The following is a 17,827-nucleotide window of genomic DNA, read 5'->3' as shown; positions in this document are numbered from 1 at the left end:
ATCAGGCTGACATTCCCTACCACATTATAACACTGTCAGCCTAGAAGCTGAACTATACTCAAACTGCTTGATGCTGCATCAGTGCTGATACTTAGGCAAGGTGAAGTTTATCTCTGGACACTGTATTGTGTCTATGTTGAATCTCTGCTGCTACATGCTGTACTGGGAACTCTTTGCATGTTAATACCTGGGTTAGCTGAATGTTTGGCACAAAAGCCAAGTTAGATAGCTCTACTTTTAAGAAACTGGCTAGAGTTGGAGAAACTCTCATAATTCACTCCATTTTTGAAATAGGGTAATACAACTGACAGTTGTCTAATGAAAAACAAAATCAAAACCACTGCTTCTGAACATGCCTTGGAAAGGGAAAGTTCTTGTGACTGCATACAAAAGAAAAAAAATAATCCCACCACAATTCTGACACTTTAGCCCCATAGCAACAACAAAAGACAAACATTTCCTTTTCATGCCAATATTCGCATCAGAGAAAAATATGGAGTGCTTTGCATTTAGCTAATCATGTGTGGAAGAATGATGTCCATCTATGCAGAGCACAGTTTGTAGCAAGAATGGATTTCTCTGAGGTTTGCTCAAAGATGATTCCCTCATTTCTGTCAGAAGACATCCCAGTAGGAGGTTTTTGTTTTGGTATTCCTAGGCAATTTTGCAAAGTGTCTATCTTTGCCATGTCAGAGATAAGTTGATGTGACAGAAGAGCTAAACAGAATCAGCCCTGTGAAAATAACACTACTGGGAAGCTATGATCACAGCCAACTCTTCAAGTTCTTGTCATAAAAATGTATTTTAAACAATTGAGAAGAGCTCTTTCCCACTCTTTTATCCACATTTTAATCAAAATTGATTTAAAAAAATCTATACAATTTAACATTTTGTCTGTGTGGGATTTATGTAATGTCAAATGGAAACATATTTATATAAATTCAGCATAAAATTAATAAATCTTCATAAATGACCACATGTAAAAAGATACTCCGAATTCACGTGCTGGGACTACTACAGGTTTCAAGAATTGTGAACAATAATGTCACAGACAATAAATAAGCTATCAGTATGTCAAAGGAGATTAGTTCTCACCTGAAATTGCTATTGAATTTAAATTCCAAGTTCAGTATAAATCCACTGTAAAAATTAATGACTTTTAAAATTACAGTGATTTGGCAGAAGTCAGTGGAGTTACACAAGTAACAAATACCAGAATCAAGCCCCATGCCTGTGCTTGGTAGAAAGCTATTTTGCAGGTGACTTCACATTTTTTGTTTTTCAGAGAAGAAATAGTCTTTTGAAGATTTTGAACATGTCCAAGACAAATCTTAGACCTTTAATAGGAATTGTTATGGTGTCTAACTTTTGTTACTGGCATAGTAGAACTACTGACAGAGCCAAATTTATACCTGGCTTAACTCCACTAATGGAAGTAGGCCAATGATGAATTTGACATACTGATTTCAAAGCAAGGGTCCACTCCTCCAAGGTGCTGAGGGCTCTCAACTGCTGATCAGCTCACTGAATCAGGCCCTAACAGAGGGCATCAACAAAGCATCTAAATCTGCATCTTAAGGAGCTGGATTCAGTTTGACACTGCTGTACATCTCAAAAAATTATCCAGCCTAGATTTTCCTGGGAATCCTGTTTCAAGGGGAGAGAAGGTACCAAGACAGAAGGATCTTTTTGATTAATATGTTTTATTATTTGTTTCCAAGAGCAGTCTCATTGTGCTTGGCCCTGTACACACATAAAAGATGCCTTAGGGAGCTTACGGTATAATGACCAGACAGATAGATGAAGAGGAGAGAGGAAAGGGGCACAAACAAAGTGGCTGCAGTGGAGATTGGCCTAATTGTGGTGTGATGGTGTTGACACACAGTTGACAAAAGAGCTAAAGCAGCTTGAGAGGCCACTTAACCTACCAGGCTGCACCTGGAGAGCTGTTATTCATAACTGGTGATCAAACACAACCAGAGAGGGGCTGGGTCTTTATAAAGGAAGGCGCAAAGGGCTTTTGGAAGAGGAGCCAGGGAGGAGCTGCTGGGGTAAGGTAGCTAGGAGCTGTCTCGAAGGCTGGGAGGCTAAGCCCTGAGCTAGAAGCCTGACTGGATACGAGGCTTGATAAGAGATTGCTGCCTGCTTGAAACCCTGGGTGGAGGGAGAGCATGACAGGCCCCATGATCTAGGGTTGGTGTTGGGATGGTTTGAAGCTGGAGCTAGCCTGCAAGGAATAAGGGTACTAGCTGAGCTCGGTTGGGCTGAAGATTGAGTTGTTTTGCTATTTTTTGTTGGAGTTTAAGTGAAGGCCTTTGAGGCCCTGTGAAGGGGTGGGCTCTGTTACCTGGCTTGGCCAGAGGGCTAGGTCAAGCCAATAGCTGAAATAGACCAAAGAAGGCATGAGGAAACAGAGACACAGTTGTTGCAATGCCACATATAGTTATGAGGGGCATGGTGCAGCAGCATAGCTACACTTGGTAATACAATGTTTGAGAACACAATTTTAAAATAAAATGAATAGACTCTTCTCAGTTACCCCTCAGATTTGCCATTATCAATCATCTAGCTTATTGAAGGCATGGTAAAAGTGAGTCTTCAAGAAGAGTGGGAAGGGAAGAGATAAAGGCTATATAGACCAGCTGAAGAAGGCAGTTCTTTGCATAGGGAGTGCCATAGAAGAAAGCATGGGAATAGCTTTAGGAGAAGCAGACAAATGGCATATAACATTTGGCATCACTGAGGGATCATACAGAATATTCAGGTAAGGAAAGACACAAGTCCAAAGTATTGAAGAGCTTTGAAGACATGGACAAAAATCTTAAACTTTATGAACAATTGTTTCAGGGATTTAGGTTTGAAAGAGAACATGTTTAAGAGTAGATATGAAAATGGACATGGTGAAAGACAGTTGCTAATATATTGAAGTAACCGGGCTCTGGATCAGTACAAAATAGGTTTTTATTTGCTATTCTTCATTTTCTTTTCCGTAATTCAGGCCATTGTTTGTTGGGGAAGATAAGCATGCTAGAATGCTCCTGGAGAGTCCAGTTTGGTGGTGGCATATATAATCAAGGAGACAATGATCTGCATGCAATTACAAATGCTAATTTTTTTCCTGACTTTTGAAAAATCTGACATTTCTCACATACCGTTGAGTTTTCAGTGGTGCATACAATGACTCACATGTAAAGGTCCCCATTTGCTATTTCACTAATTGCTTGAACTGCTCATAAATAATTTGTGTGAGAAAACTTACCTGGCTGTGTGATTATAAACCCCTCCGCAGCTGGGCTGTGTGCTGGGGAATTCCTCTGGCACTAGAGAGAGCATATCATTAGACATCAAAGCCCAATCTTTTTTACCAGATATTAGGGAAAACAACAAGCTACAAACAAAATGAGCTGGCTTCAGTGTTGGTCTATGACTGGAGACTGCTCCCTTTTTTGGAGCTCTCCACACAGCACAGAGTCATGAAGTAGCTGAACACCATAACTGCAAATAAACAATAGAAAGGAACCTTCAGTCCCAGTCTGCAGATGCTCTGTAGCCCCTACTCCAAACTCTGGCCTGGAGTAGTCTCTGCCACCTAAATCCAATGTCCGTTCCAAAAAGACTATGGATCCACATGGAAGAAGATCCACCTCCGGGGAGGTTCCCACATCCAAGGAGATCCAAAAATCTTGTCTTTCTTCCTGTACAGCAGATGTGTGTTTTTGCTGTGGCCAGGTCCTCTATGCCCATAGGAGTGTGGACAAGTTTTGCTTCACTATGCAAGATATGACATTTTAGCCTTCAGTATTATCTTGGCACATGGGCACAGTTTTATTTATTTTTACTTTCAGTGGAAAGAAGAAAAGCCAAGTGTAACTTGTGTTTTGCACAGATGAGATTGGGTCCTGAAAGTTATAGGGTTTTTCCTTAAGCTGCATCTGATGCTGTATGGCCAAACTTATGCCAATTATATAAACTAATTTTGATGTTAGATGTTTCAACTTAGTATCCATTGTTTCTTCATCCTTTTCACCCTATTGCTGATGAAGTGGAGTGTACCAATTTGGACAGAATGGCATTTGTGACCTGGAATTAGAACACTGTTTCCTGAGCACCACGCAGGTGTATGAATGAATGCACATTCATTCTTGGTCAGAATTACGCCGTGACCAGGTCCCTGAGTCAAGGCTTGATCTAGGCTCAGTCTTGCCTGGCCACTGCACACACATGGGCATCTCTTCTGTCTTGTCTCTTGCTCTTATTCCAGGTTTCTATTCAACACCTTATTTTACCCCTTACTTCATTATTTCTTCCCTTAACCATTGATTTTGGTCTTGGGACCTTACCAAATACTTCTTGAAGATCTATGTTAATTGCATTCACTGTACTCCCCTTCAGTGATGGCAGTTATGTGTTCACAGAACTCCAGTAGGTTCGTTAAGCATCACCTCTCCTGAAATAATGAAGACTATCTCTAATCAAGCTGTAAAATTTCATCTACTCTCCAACCATAACCTTTACAGTTGTTTTTAAGATTCTCTCACAACCCTGTTAAATTCACTGATCTATAGTTTCCTGGTTTCTCTCTCCAACTTTTTGAAGTGATGGTAGTTGCCATATTCCAGTCCCAGGAATCTTCCCCAATTGTGAACTTCTACAAATGTCATTATAAAGGTTCACCTATTTCTTTGAATTCAATTTCAGTAACTTTATTGCCATAAGCATGTATGCAAATACTACCAAGGTTAATACTTAAGTCCTCCTTGATCACTTCCTTTAAAATTTGAGGATGTATGTTATCTGGATTGAGTAGTTTGTCCACTTTAAGTGTCTATAATCTTTAAATCTGTTCTTTACACACACAGCTTCTCCTTTAATGTACCCCCTCCAAAATGACCCCCAACCCCCTTTGGACATATCTCCATTCTCTTCCTTTGTAAAGAGTGAGGCAGAGTAATTATTTAACTGTATAATGTCTTTACCCTGCCATAAAGCTCACTATTCTGACTGTTTTCTTTACCCTTTTATCTGGTGCATGCATATATTTTGGAGAAAGCTCTTTTAGCTGAACTGTGCCATGTAATTTAATGTTTATTATTCTCTCTTTCGCTCTAATTTTTCTTTCTTCTGCAATTAAAAAAACCTGTCTGTTTTCCTTCTTCCAAGCTTCAATTGTTAGAAGGTGCAGAGGACAACTTCTATTTCTCTTTAGTCTCTCTGATTAAACATTGGTTTCCGGTTGGGCTCTTAACTGTTTTCATTTTTCTGCATACATTAGATTGTAGTGTCCCCAACCATACTGAAACAATTCCCAGCTATAGATTTCCCATGCATTACTGAATTCCATTTGCCACTCACTTTTTTTTTTATACTTATTGTCATTTCTATAGGCCCTCAACCTTTTAAAACCCATTTCAAATCATCTGGTTAGTTGTACCCTTTAGTCTAATTTTGGTTTTACATATATCAGTCTTACACTGGTGTACCTCCTTTGACTTTAGTGGAGTTGCTCCTGGTTTGCACTGGTGTGAAATCAGAATCAGGTTCCTTATTTATTGCACGTAGCTCATTATTAGGTCTCGAATAACTTTTGAGCAGGTTGGCTCTTCAGCATGCTGCTTTTAAATTTGTGTCTTCTGTACAGTGCACTTGCTTCCCTCAAATAGCAAACACAGTTTTCAAAACCGGAACACTAATAGCAGGAGTGGAAAAAAGCTTAAGAAGCTTTAAGAAGCTTTAAGAAGCTCCTTGGCCTGACTAAAGATTAGTAATAAAGATACAAATTCCCCTCAAGATGAATGTGTTAAGTTTCAGAGTAGCAGCCGTGTTAGTCTGTATTTGCAAAAAGAAAAGGAGGACTTGTGGCACCTTAGAGACTAACAAATTTATTTGAATATAAGTTTTCGTGAGCTATAGATCAATCTAATGAAGTGAGCTGTAGCTCACAAAAGCTTATGCTCAAATAAATTTGTTAGTCTCTAAGGTCCACAAGTCCTTCTTTTCGTATTGTTTGTTACTCCTGTGAATTGAACTTAAAAAAAAAAATTCGTATGGACCAGTTATTTAACAAAACTATTAGACTACTTAAAGCCAGGAGGAATTTCTTCATTCATATCAGTCATGCAGGCCGTACTTAAAATATGATCTATTCAAGTTACTTTGCACCTTAGCCACTTGCCAGCTTCTCAGCTTGACTCCAGCACTTTGTCCCCAAACCTACTAATCCCCTCTCCTCCCCCCGCCCCCAGTCCTAACGATCATTATGGCAAATCCCAAAGGGATGTAGCCTCCTGGCCGATCGAGAGCCATTCAGACTGATCTGTAGCTAACCATCATTAAGGTATCTTAAAATGGCCAGTTTAAGAAATTGCTTACTCACAATTTGTCATTTGAAACTTCTCTGGATTTTCAATGGAAACTGCTGGGCCAGTTCTGGTATTTTATGGAAAAGATGTTCAGTATTTCTACATAGTAAGAAAGCAACAAAAACAGCTAAGTGTATACGAATTGGAGAGCAGATAGTGTGGCATACAAGATTTGTGTTTTCATTTTTGTTCCCATTTTTAGTTAGAATAACCAAAAATATTGAGCTGAGAACCAATACTAAACAGTTTGTACTGCTATAATGACTTTCATGTGAGGATCTCAAAACGCTTTCCAAATTTAAGACTAGATTGCGTCCCAAGGATGCAGCCCATAGAAATGGGTGCAGCATTGCTCCACTGCTTCAGGAGCAAAGAAGAGAAGGAATTACAGCTCAGAGAGCCATCATTCTCTCCTTTCTACAGGGGGGTAGTAGTTTAGGCCTAATCAACAAATCTTCTCTAGAGTAATTATACCTATACGAGCAAACCTTCCTACTGTAGACAACTTATACAGGCAAAAGAGTGATTTTGGTGGTGTAGCTTCTGTTCCCCCAAGAGTAATAAGCTACAACAGCAAAAGGACTTTTATGCCAGTATAACTCTGCCTATGCAAGGACTTTTGCTGGTACAGAAGTGTTGTAAAAAGACAACTCCCCCCATTACAATAGGAAAAGTTTCTAGTATAGACCTAGCTGCAGGCACGCTGGTGCAGCCCCATTGGCTGGTGCACTCGGAGGGTGTAGCCAAGACTCAGTCCATTCTTTGTCCTCCTCACTCACTGTCTCTGGGGGAGAGCAAGGGCAAATACATACACATCTTGTGTAATACTTCAGTACAAGCAATGGAATACTCATATGCAGATCACCCCTAGGCCTAACAAACATGGCTGGTCTCCAGAGCCAGACAGATGTGCAATATGAGAATTGCACAACATCTTAAAAACACACTTCTTTATACATTGTACTGTAAGTTTTGGCACGAGCAGACATCTTTTCAAGTAATATGTATGGCATCTTGTGGAATGCAACTTCCTCTGCAATGCAACATGCATTACATTTCGCTATAAACCAGTAGCACCACACTGAGGAAGAAAACTGCACACTAATTACATGAACATAGCATCAGATCATTCCTTCCTATTCAGACTTTTAGAACTGCTGGTAATAATAAAAGCTATGCCTGATACTTTAAAAATAAAATCAAAACAACATGTCAGCAAAACTGAACTCTTCATGGGGAGGATGGGGTTTCCAGTATTTATCCTATGAAAACAGTTACAAAAGTCTCTTCTGGCTTTAATGAAAGCCAAATGTTGGAAATAGTAATTAAAATGTTTACAATGAAGTGCAGTTTTAGATCTGTGGTGTACCCATGCCTGGCAGGTTTTGATTAATTATGGGAAGCCACACAAGAGGCTGTTCTTTCAACAACATGCTAGGAGAGCCAAGAAGCATCTTTCACTGTCTCTCTCCTTCACTACCTCCCACCTCTGCACTTTCAGGTAAATCTTACAGGTAAGAAACTATTTTCTCCAAGGGAAGGTATTTTAAGTAGAAACTAAGTTTTGTTTTTTTTAAAAATACCATTTTGGAATATCTGGAAGGAGAACAATAAGTTAATGCCCACTTTGTCTGCCCGTGTGTCTCTTCCCTCCTGTTGTCTCTTTTGTGCCTTTTTCTGTCCACTAGTCTGTGGCTTGTCCTTCTGTATTTCCTTGTCTGTCCCGTTTGACCCTTGTTTGCTTCCATCCCCTTCCCAACCTTGTGTTCCTTCTTCCCCTGTCTAGTTGTCACCTCAGCCTTCAAACATCCCTATCAACCTATTCTGGGATTCTCAAAAAGAAAAGGAGTACTTGTGGCACCTTAGAGACTAACAAATTTATTAGAGCATAAGCTTTCGTGAGCTACAGCTCACTTCATCGGATGCATCACGAAAGCTTATGCTCTAATAAATTTGTTAGTCTCTAAGGTGCCACAAGTACTCCTTTTCTTTTTGAGAATACAGACTAACACGGCTGCTACTCTGAAACCTGTGATTATTCTGGGATTATTTCCCCCTCTTGTATGTAATGTATCAGTGCAGCGGTGCTCTATGCCAGGGTGACAAATATGTTTATAAATGTCTGCATAGTAACTTATATTTAAATATTCCCTTGTCTTTGCTAGTCCTTTGTCCATTACCCGTGCTTGGTCCCTGTGTCTCTCCATTGCAGATCCTAATAAGTTCTTCTCTCCCACTGGTTAACTGCAGGTGCCACTGAGTAGCTGCAGCACAAACAGTGTTACTCAGACCCTGCAAGGGGATCAGAACAAGGAAGAGAGAGTCAATTCCCTAACTAATGCTGACAGTCCCAGGCCTCCTGATCAAACGAAACCCATCTGTTCCCAACTGTTGCTTCCTCAACATCCCACCAAAGCTCAGGCTGCAGACAGGCAAATGGACAGGGCAAGGATCCTGGGCCAGTGTCTCAGTCTCAGTCCAGTTCCTAGCGGATAAGTGTCTATCACATGGCTATGGAGACAGAACTATCTTCTTGCAGCAAGAAATTCCACCAGCTCAAGTCTGAGGCATAGCACTGAGGGGAGTCTTGCACTGCTGTTGCTCACGCTGCTCCTGCTCTCTGGAAAAAGAGAGAGGACTGCAGTCCTCAGTTCTGTTCACAAAGCGTAACAAGACCAGAAATGGTTTTACACAATTTACATCACTATTTTGGGTTTAATACAGCACTAGATCATGTGAGTGTAACTGCTCAGTAAAGGCTCCACAAAATCCCCATATCTGGAGTCCGCTTACTCTCAGGAGTGGTTCCTAAAGTCTTTGGTTAAAATTTTCAAAACACCGAGTTGACTTAGGAACATGAATACTGTTGACTTTCAGTGGGACCTAGTTCCTAAATCATATAGGCACATTCAACATATAAAATTTGTAATCTGTGTTTCTCTCACATTAGTAAGCACTTAAAGAGAGATGCACAGCCTGCCCCGGAATATCTTGTTATATTTACTATTCAGTCACTACTTTTCTGGGCAGGCATTTAAGATTCTGATTGGCTTCACTTCTTGAATTAGGAAGCAGAGGACTCCTGTAATCAGAGTTTTGATTCTGTGGGCCACATCTTCTCTGCTATACCTGTTTCAAAGAAATGTGCACTTTATTCTAATGTAAACTGGATGCAACACTTACCTGTGTGCCCCGGTGCCTGATGTTGTGTTGACAGTAAAGAAGAGCCTGAGTATCGCAGTGGTGATGCTGGATAGGTGGGATCCTCTATCTACCCCTCTTCTGCAGTCCTTTTATTTATAAAGGAAATGTAAATTGGCGGTGCCTCCACCTGGTTGGGTCCTGTACACACTCACCAGTTTGCCTTGGGAGCCTCGAGGAGTAAACCTAAACTAATCTGTGCAACTCAAAAATACCAATTATAAAAACAATATCAATCCAATATACACTAAACACACCTTTACTTAAGGTAAGGAAACATGGTATAAGCCTGAGATTAAATGTCAATACTAATTTAAATCAGCAGGGGGCAGTTTGATAAATCAATTAACAAATACAATTAACAGTAGTAAATGAAACTTATCTAACTTGCATTTACATTGCCACCATTTACCCAACCCCCAAGTGCGCACTCCTCTGCATTTCAGAGTTCGAGACCGGGGTGGCCAACCTGAGCCTGAAAAGGAGACAGAATTTACCAATGTACATTGCCAAAGAGCCACAGTAATACGTCAGCAGTCCCGCCTCAGCTCCCCCACCCCACCGGCAGCCCTGCCAATCAGCGCTTCCCCCTCCCTCCCTGCACCTCCTGATCAGCTGTTTCATGGCCTGCAGGAGGCTCTGGGGGGAGGGGGAGGAGCGAGGGCACGGCAGGCTCAGGGGAGGGTGCGGGAAGGGGTGGAGTAGGGCAGGGGCAGGGCCTGGGGCATAGTCAGGGGTTGAGCAATGAGCACTGTCCCACCCCAGCACACTGGAAAGTTGGCACCTGTAGCTCCAGCCCCGGAGTGGGTGCCTATATAAGGAGCTGCATAATAACTTCTGAAGAGCCACATGTGGCTCCGGAGCCTCAGGCTGGCCACCCCTGGTCTACACACTTGCCTGAGTGGGTGCATGTTAAGATCTTGAAGTTGGGGGCCAGCACTCTGTTGGTCTAGTGAATCCGTCCAGCCATGACAACAAGGGTCAGAACAATTCTATTTTGGGATCATTCCTAGCTGCACACCCTCTCTGAAGGCTGGAGTCGTTCTAACCAGATGCCAGCAGCGCTAGGTTCTGATTAGATGACAAGACCACTCGGCCCCTTCTCAGACTCAGACAACCCCTTGATCTCTCTTTGCAGTCCCACTCCCCTTGCAAGCACTTTCTCAAACAAGGGTGGTGGTTACTCACACGGCCTTCACTGCAGGCTCACCTCAGTCAGCTCTAGGCACAGCAACACTCTCTGCCCTGGCTCCAGTGAAGCCACCAACAGCCTCTGACACTCCCTGGTTGATCAAGGCCACAGCAGGCTCTCAGCAGCGGCTTCTGGATTCCCAGCAGCAGCTCCTGCTTTGGACAGAGTTCCATCCAGCAATCTCAGCTCCCCACCAACATGGACCCCACCGCATGCTAGGCTCCATTCCCTAGAAGAGGATGGCTCTCTCTTCCCCAAGGCATCATGGGAGTTGTAGTCTCCAAGGGATGGATTGCAGGACTCAGGATCTTCCCAAATGGAACACCCAGAGGCTCCTCTAGGAAAGGGTGCCTACAACTCCTGGAAAACTCTGCCAGAGTGTCACCCCTGAGTGATTAAAGCCACTCTACTACTGATCCAGCAGTAGGGACACACACAATGCAGACGGAGGTCTAGGTAAGAACAGAAACTTTTCTATCGAGGTATAACAATGACAAGGGAAGAGACTCTGCGTAATTCATACTGCCCAAAAAGAACTGGCTGCATATTCACAGAGTTAGGCATACAGAAAAGTCATGCTTTAAGAGATACAGACACTGGGTTTTCAGCCCCAGGGCATTGGGAACAGGTGTCATGGAGTCACCCTTCCCATAGGGCTAACTGAGTGGAGGTCTGAGGAACTGGGAGGGAAAAGATTGAGAACTTCTGAAAAGTACTCAGGTTTCAGAGTAGCAGCCGTGTTAGTCTGTATTCGCAAAAAGAAAAGGAGTACTTGTGGCACCTTAGAGACTAACAAATTTATTAGAGCATAAGCTTTCGTGAGCTACAGCTCACTTCATCGGATGCTTAGTATATCTGCACTCTTGGGGCCTGATATGGCTGGCATTGAAGTAAATAGCCTAACTCCCAGTTCCTTGAATGGAGCAAGATTGGGCCTTTGGGGCACTGCAGCAATGGGTGAGGCAATCCCATAAATCATGTATTTGAAAGGATTACAAAATAAATATCTGTTTGAAATAGGTTTCTCGTCTATCCTCCAAGCACAAAACTTTTGTCAGATCTGGAGTGGTTGTAAAAACAAAATTCTTCTATGCTGACAAATATCTTTATTTGAAAAATACCCTCCAACACACTGCAGGGCAGCTTGAGGAAGTTTGATTTGTTATTTGATTCTCCAGACATGCTACATCTCAAACTCCGCAAGGACATGAGTGGAAAAATGGGTTTCTCTTGTGATCACACAGAAGTCCCAGAAGATGAGAAAGAAATAGGTAAAAATGTTTAATTGATAAACTATTTTTTCTCCCCCACTCTCACCCCCACATTTGGGTTTCCAGTAGTATGCTATTAATATTGCAGCAGGTCACATTTCATATGGTTAAACAGAATGAAACTTGCCACATTGGCTATCGTTTCAGAATGCAATGTCTGTATACATGCACACACAACATATGGCTCATGCAAAGTCATGGGGACTGTGATAATGGAGTTTATACACAAGCTATAGCTCAGCAGCATTCACTAAAAGAAATGACTGCTGCTACAATTACTTAGGCTGGGATCCACAAAAGGTACTTAGGCATCCGTCGTGTTTTTAGGCACTACTGTGATCCAAGACTCCTACTTGGCTGCTGTCTAACCCGGTAGGCATCTAAAGTAACTTGGTGTCTAACCAGAATTTTCCTAAAGAGGGGGCCCAGAGCTCTCCCTCCCTCCCACATCCTGCACCCAGCCCCAAACTTCCCCTGCCACTCCCCCATACTCAGCCCTGAGCTTTTTCATGCTGCCTCTGTACCCAGACCTGCACTCTTCCGCACTGCACCCAGAGCCACCCATAGTCCCCACCTGCTGCTGAATACCCTGTCCCACACTCTTCCCCCTGCATTACTGCACACCCAGCTCTGAGCTCTCCCCCCTGAATCCAGCCCCACAGGTCCCTGCCCCACACCAAGCTCTTATCCAGAGTCGTGGTCAGGCTCAAGAGCACCAACCCCTCCAGAGGCCAGGCAGTTCTGAGAGCTCCAGATCCATCCTCCTTCTACTTTCCCAGGAAGGACCAAAAAGCCTGCATCCAATCTTCCCACCTTCCTGATAACTAAGGGGTTCTTGGTACCCCCTGCTCCACTCCACCTTGGGTGTGCCCAGTGCCCATCAGGGCTGTAAGGACTGCAAAAGTGTGTGTAAAAAACAACAAGGAGGTACACAGGGTCACAATGCCACTCAAAGATAGCTCAGCCATGATGGAAGGGCAGCAGAGTGAAATTTCTAACACTGGTCAGGAGCCAAGGGGGGCCTGGGCCTCCTACCCCCACCGTTGATCCCCTGGGTGCAATTCACTCGTGGTAAGGTTTAGACTTCTGTAAGGTCCCATTCAGCCCTATGGTTAAGAGGTCAACAAGTCTAGGCCCCTACGCTGAGGCAGGTCCAAGCATACCTAAACCATCCTGGACAGGTATTTGTCCCACCTGTTCTTAAAAACCTCTAATGTGGATTCCACCACCTCCCTTAGAAGCTTACTAGAGCTTAACTCTCCTTATAGTTAGAAAACTTTTTTCTAATATCTCATCTAAGTCTCCCTTGCTACATATTAAGTACAACTTCTTGTACGTTCAGTGGACATGAAGAACAATTGATCACCATTCTTTTTATAACAGCCTTAACATTTTTGAAGGCTTATCAGGTCTCCTTTCAATCTTCTTTCCTCAGCCTGCCCAAGATTAAAGCTTTTCCTGAAAGGTCAGGCTTTCTAAACTATTTTTTCCCATTTCTGTTGCTCTCCCCTGGACTCTCAATTTGTCCACATCTTTCCTAAAGTGTGGCACCCAGAATTGAACACAGCTGAAGCCTCACCAGGGCTGAGGTGAGTGGGACAATTACCTCTTCTCTTACAAATGAAACTCACGTTGATACACCCCAGAATATTAGCCACTCTCACAAATTGAATAAATCACTATAACCCCAAGCTTTTTTGCAGTGCTACCAACTAGCCAGTTATTCCCCATTTTGTAGAGTGCATTTGATTTTTATTTCTTAAGTGTAATACTTCATATTTTCTGTATTTAATTTCATCTCATTGATTTCAGGTCACTTCTCCAATTTGTCAAGGTCATTTTGAATTCTACGCCTGTCCTCCAGAGTGCTTGCAACCCCTCCCAGCTTGGTATCATCATCAGATTTTATTAGTATACTCTCCACACCAATATCCAAGTCATTAATGGAAACATTGAATACTGCCAGACCCAGGATTGATCTCTGTGAAACCCCACTAGAAACATCCTCCCAGTTTGACAGAAAACCTTTGATAACTACTCTAAGTATGGCCTTTCAACCCATTGAGCACCCACTTTATAGTAATTTAATCTAGACCATTTTTCCATAGTTTGCTTCTGTGGATGTCATGCGGGACCGGTCAAAGCCTTACTAAAAATCAAGATATCACATCTACTTCTTCCTCCATCCACTTAGGCCAGTAACCCTGTCAAAGGCAGCAATGAGATTGGTTTGGTATGATTTGTTCTTGACAAATCCATTCTGGCTATTCTTTATAACCCTGTGATCCTCTAGGTGCTTACAAATTGATTGTTTAATAATTTGTTCCAGTATCTTTCTAGCTATGCTGACTCATCTAGAATTCCCTGGGTCCTCTGCGTTCTCCTTTTTAAGGATAGATACTAGGTTTGACCTTCTTCAGTCCTCTGGACCCTCACTTCTCCTCCAGGAGTTCTGAGAGATAATTGCTAGCAGTTCTGAGACTGCTTCAGCTAGTTCCTGAACTACCATAGGATTAATTTCCCCAGGCCCTGCCAACTTGAGTACCTGTAACTGACCTAAGTAGTCTAACTTTTAAACCCCACACACTTCACACAAATTTAAAATAATTACACATAGGGAAATATAATTTAAAAACCAAACCCTCTACTGGGATAGCTTGCACTGCTGTTGCCTGCATTGTGTAATCTTTGTTTTGTGGATAGAGAGAGGATTCCAGCTTCAGGGTTTTTAATCTGACAAATAAATGTGTTAGTCTCTAAGGTGCCACAAGCACTCCTCGTTCTTTTTAATCTGACAGTGTTCATGATCATCAAAATGAAACAAAACAGATACTGCAGAAAGGAAAGTATAGGGAAGGGAGGGAGGGAGAGAAAGAAAAGTAAAAAAAAAAAAAAAAAGAAAGGCAAAGAAGAAATGGGAAGTTCTGTCTTCAGAGGAACTGATTCAGAACAAGAAAGCTCATGAAATATTCTAAAGTCTATAGAGAGAATAGCAGAAGAGAATGAAACAGTAATTTGTTTATTCTTAAATTGGTTTTAATTGAGGCTCCAAATTTTAATTTTAAGAACAAAGTATTTAAAACCCAGTTCTGTGGTTTCTGTCAGTGTATGACACCCACTAAAATTGGATCCTAAATACAAGTCTGACAATTTAGGAAAAAATGGATCAATATACTTTCTGCTGGTTTAGAACTGGAACAGAACACCAGGATGACAATTTCAGCTCATGGGGGTAAACCACAGCACCTAGAACTCCACTTGAACATTCAATACTGTAACAGAGTCTACTCACTACTACATGCCCCTCACGGGGAGGCATAACTTCACAGTCGATCACTGGGATCATACACACCCCATCTACAGTTACTATAGCAGTTTCAGTCAAGTAACTAGGCCCTCCAGCCAGGTCACAGTCTTTAATTCACCCCTTTCAGTGTCCCAATTGCCCAAAATGTGCTTAACAGAAACAAAAAGAGCTTCCACCTTCTTTGGGGCCCTGCTTCAGATAGTCCTTGGTTCCATCTGTAGCCCCCTTGCTGTGCTCAACTACCCTCATGATGGGATTGCATGCCCCCTCCTTGGGGCTGGTAAGGAAGGCCTATCCCACTCTCTATCAGGACTCCAGTCCAGGGCTCTGTACAATGTAGCTAGGTTGAATCCTCTACCCATACTGCAGTTTTCCCTTGACCATTTTCTGCCTGGTCTCTTTCCCAGTTATTCAGGATCTCTTGCAGACCTCCCTCCTTACTCAGGAACCTTCTTGCTTCTTATAGTCTCTTCCCATTCCCACCCAGCTGGGCTTCCTTAGGCCTGGCTCCTTTTAATGGGAATCACCTGATTTCTCTCAGGTGGGGCCCATTCTGTAATCAGGGCTGGTTTAGCACCAGGCTTTCCAGTCTACACAGCACAAACAAATCACCCTGTTAGAAACACACTGAAAGCTAGGGGAGAAGATTATTTCTAAGTTGTAAAAGGTTTCTGAGAGTGAGCTGACAGACAGCCCCCCAGTCTGAAGCAAATACTCACCAGCAACCACACACCACACAACAGAACCACCAACCCAGGAAGCTATCCCTGCAACAATGCCCGTTGCCAACTCTGTCCACATATCTATTCAGGGGACACCATCATAGGGCCTAATCACATCAGCCACACTATCAGAGGCTCGTTCACCTGCGCATCTACCAATGTGATATATGCCATCATGTGCCAGCAATGCCCCTCTGCCATGTACATTGGTCAAACTGGACAGTCTCTACGTAAAAGAATGAATGGACACAAATCAGACGTCAAGAATTATAACATTCAAAAACCAGTTGGAGAACACTTCAATCTCTCTGGTCACTTGATTACAGACCTAAGAGTGGCTATCCTTCAACAAAAAAGCTTCAAAAACAGACTCCAACGAGAGACTGCTGAATTGGAATTAATTTGCAAACTGGATACAATTAACTGAGGCTTGAATAGAGACTGGGAATGGATGAGTCATTACACAAAGTAAAACTGTTTCCCCATGTTATTTCTCCCCCTCCCACCCCCCCACCCCACTGTTCCTCAGATATTCTTGTTAACTGCTGGAAATAGCCTACCTTGCTTGTCACCATGAAAGGTTTTCCTCCTTCCCGCCCTCCCCCCCCCCCCCCCGCTGCTGGTGATGGCTTATCTTAAGTGATCACTCTCTTTACAGTGTGTATGATAAACCTATTGTTTCATGTTCTCTGTGTGTGTGTATATCTATCTCCCCTCTGTTTTTTCCACCAAATGCATCCAATGAAGTGAGCTGTAGCTCACGAAAGCTTATGCTCTAATAAATTTGTTAGTCTCTAAGGTGCCACAAGTACTCCTTTTCTTTTTGAGAGTGAGCTGTCAGCAGGTATAATTAGCTGTCCATGACATACTATTATCTTCGAGGAGTAGTGGGTGCTGTCCAGTGGTCTCTGCTCAGTGTCCCCTTTAGGGTCTCTCGTTTTGACCCTTTGACCTTCACAGCCGTCCAATGAAGTGAGTGTAACTCACGAAACCTTATGCTCAAATAAATTTGTTAGTCTCTAAGGTGCCACAAGTCCTCCTTTTCTTTTTACAGCCTTGTTTTCTTTTTTGTTGTCTGCTGTAATCAGTTGAGTTCCAGGGCTCAGTGAATCCTCCCCAAAGACTGGGAGAGGGTCCTTTAGCTGTGGGCAGGCTTATGCCTGCCCTCTTCCCTTGGAATTTTCAATAGGACTACTAGCATCCCTTTCCTTCGTGTTAACCTTTGGCACCACCATATGCCCTGTCTCCTTTCACTGCCATTGATGTTTATGCAGATAACCTTGAAGAAAACATATCTGTATGGTAAAGTGCTGGGTTTTGACATACACTCAGAAGAAATGCTTGAATGGTCTGAATTAGAATTTATGAACTGAAATAAGCCTGTGGTATGGAGGAGAGATAATCATAGAATCATAGAATCATAGAATATCAGGGTTGGAAGGGACCCCAGAAGGTCATCTAGTCCAACCCCCTGCTCAAAGCAGGACCAAGTCCCAGTTAAATCATCCCAGCTAGGGCTTTGTCAAGCCTGACCTTAAAAACCTCTAAGGAAGGAGATTCTACCACCTCCCTAGGTAACGCATTCCAGTGTTTCACCACCCTCTTAGTGAAAAAGTTTTTCCTAATATCCAATCTAAACCTTCCCCATTGCAACTTGAGACCATTACTCCTCGTTCTGTCATCTGCTACCATTGAGAACAGTCTAGAGCCATCCTCTTTGAAACCCCCTTTCAGGTAGTTGAAAGCAGCTATCAAATCCCCCCTCATTCTTCTCT

The 17,827-nt window shown here is 42.7% G+C and overlaps 1 long non-coding RNA gene across 2 annotated transcripts; it reads right to left on the bottom strand.

Annotated features, from left to right (window-relative positions):
• Window positions 1-3,259: 3,259 nt before the first annotated feature.
• Window positions 3,260-10,894, bottom strand: LOC119850924. Of its 2 annotated transcripts, XR_006278581.1 has the most exons (4): window positions 10,771-10,894; window positions 9,543-9,649; window positions 6,374-6,458; window positions 3,260-3,320 (listed from the first exon to the last, which is right to left on the bottom strand). It is a non-coding gene; the product is annotated as an uncharacterized LOC119850924 (long non-coding RNA). The 2 variants fall into 2 exon arrangements; XR_005291077.2 differs by lacking the exons at window positions 9,543-9,649; window positions 10,771-10,894 and adding an exon at window positions 8,540-8,895.
• Between the last annotated feature and the right edge of the window lie 6,933 nt (window positions 10,895-17,827).

Source organism: Dermochelys coriacea, chromosome 2, assembly GCF_009764565.3.
Source record: "Dermochelys coriacea isolate rDerCor1 chromosome 2, rDerCor1.pri.v4, whole genome shotgun sequence".
Lineage (NCBI taxonomy): Eukaryota > Metazoa > Chordata > Testudines > Dermochelyidae > Dermochelys > Dermochelys coriacea.
The sequence above is the reverse complement of the archived record's forward strand: the minus strand, read 5'-3'. Positions and strand labels throughout refer to the sequence as shown.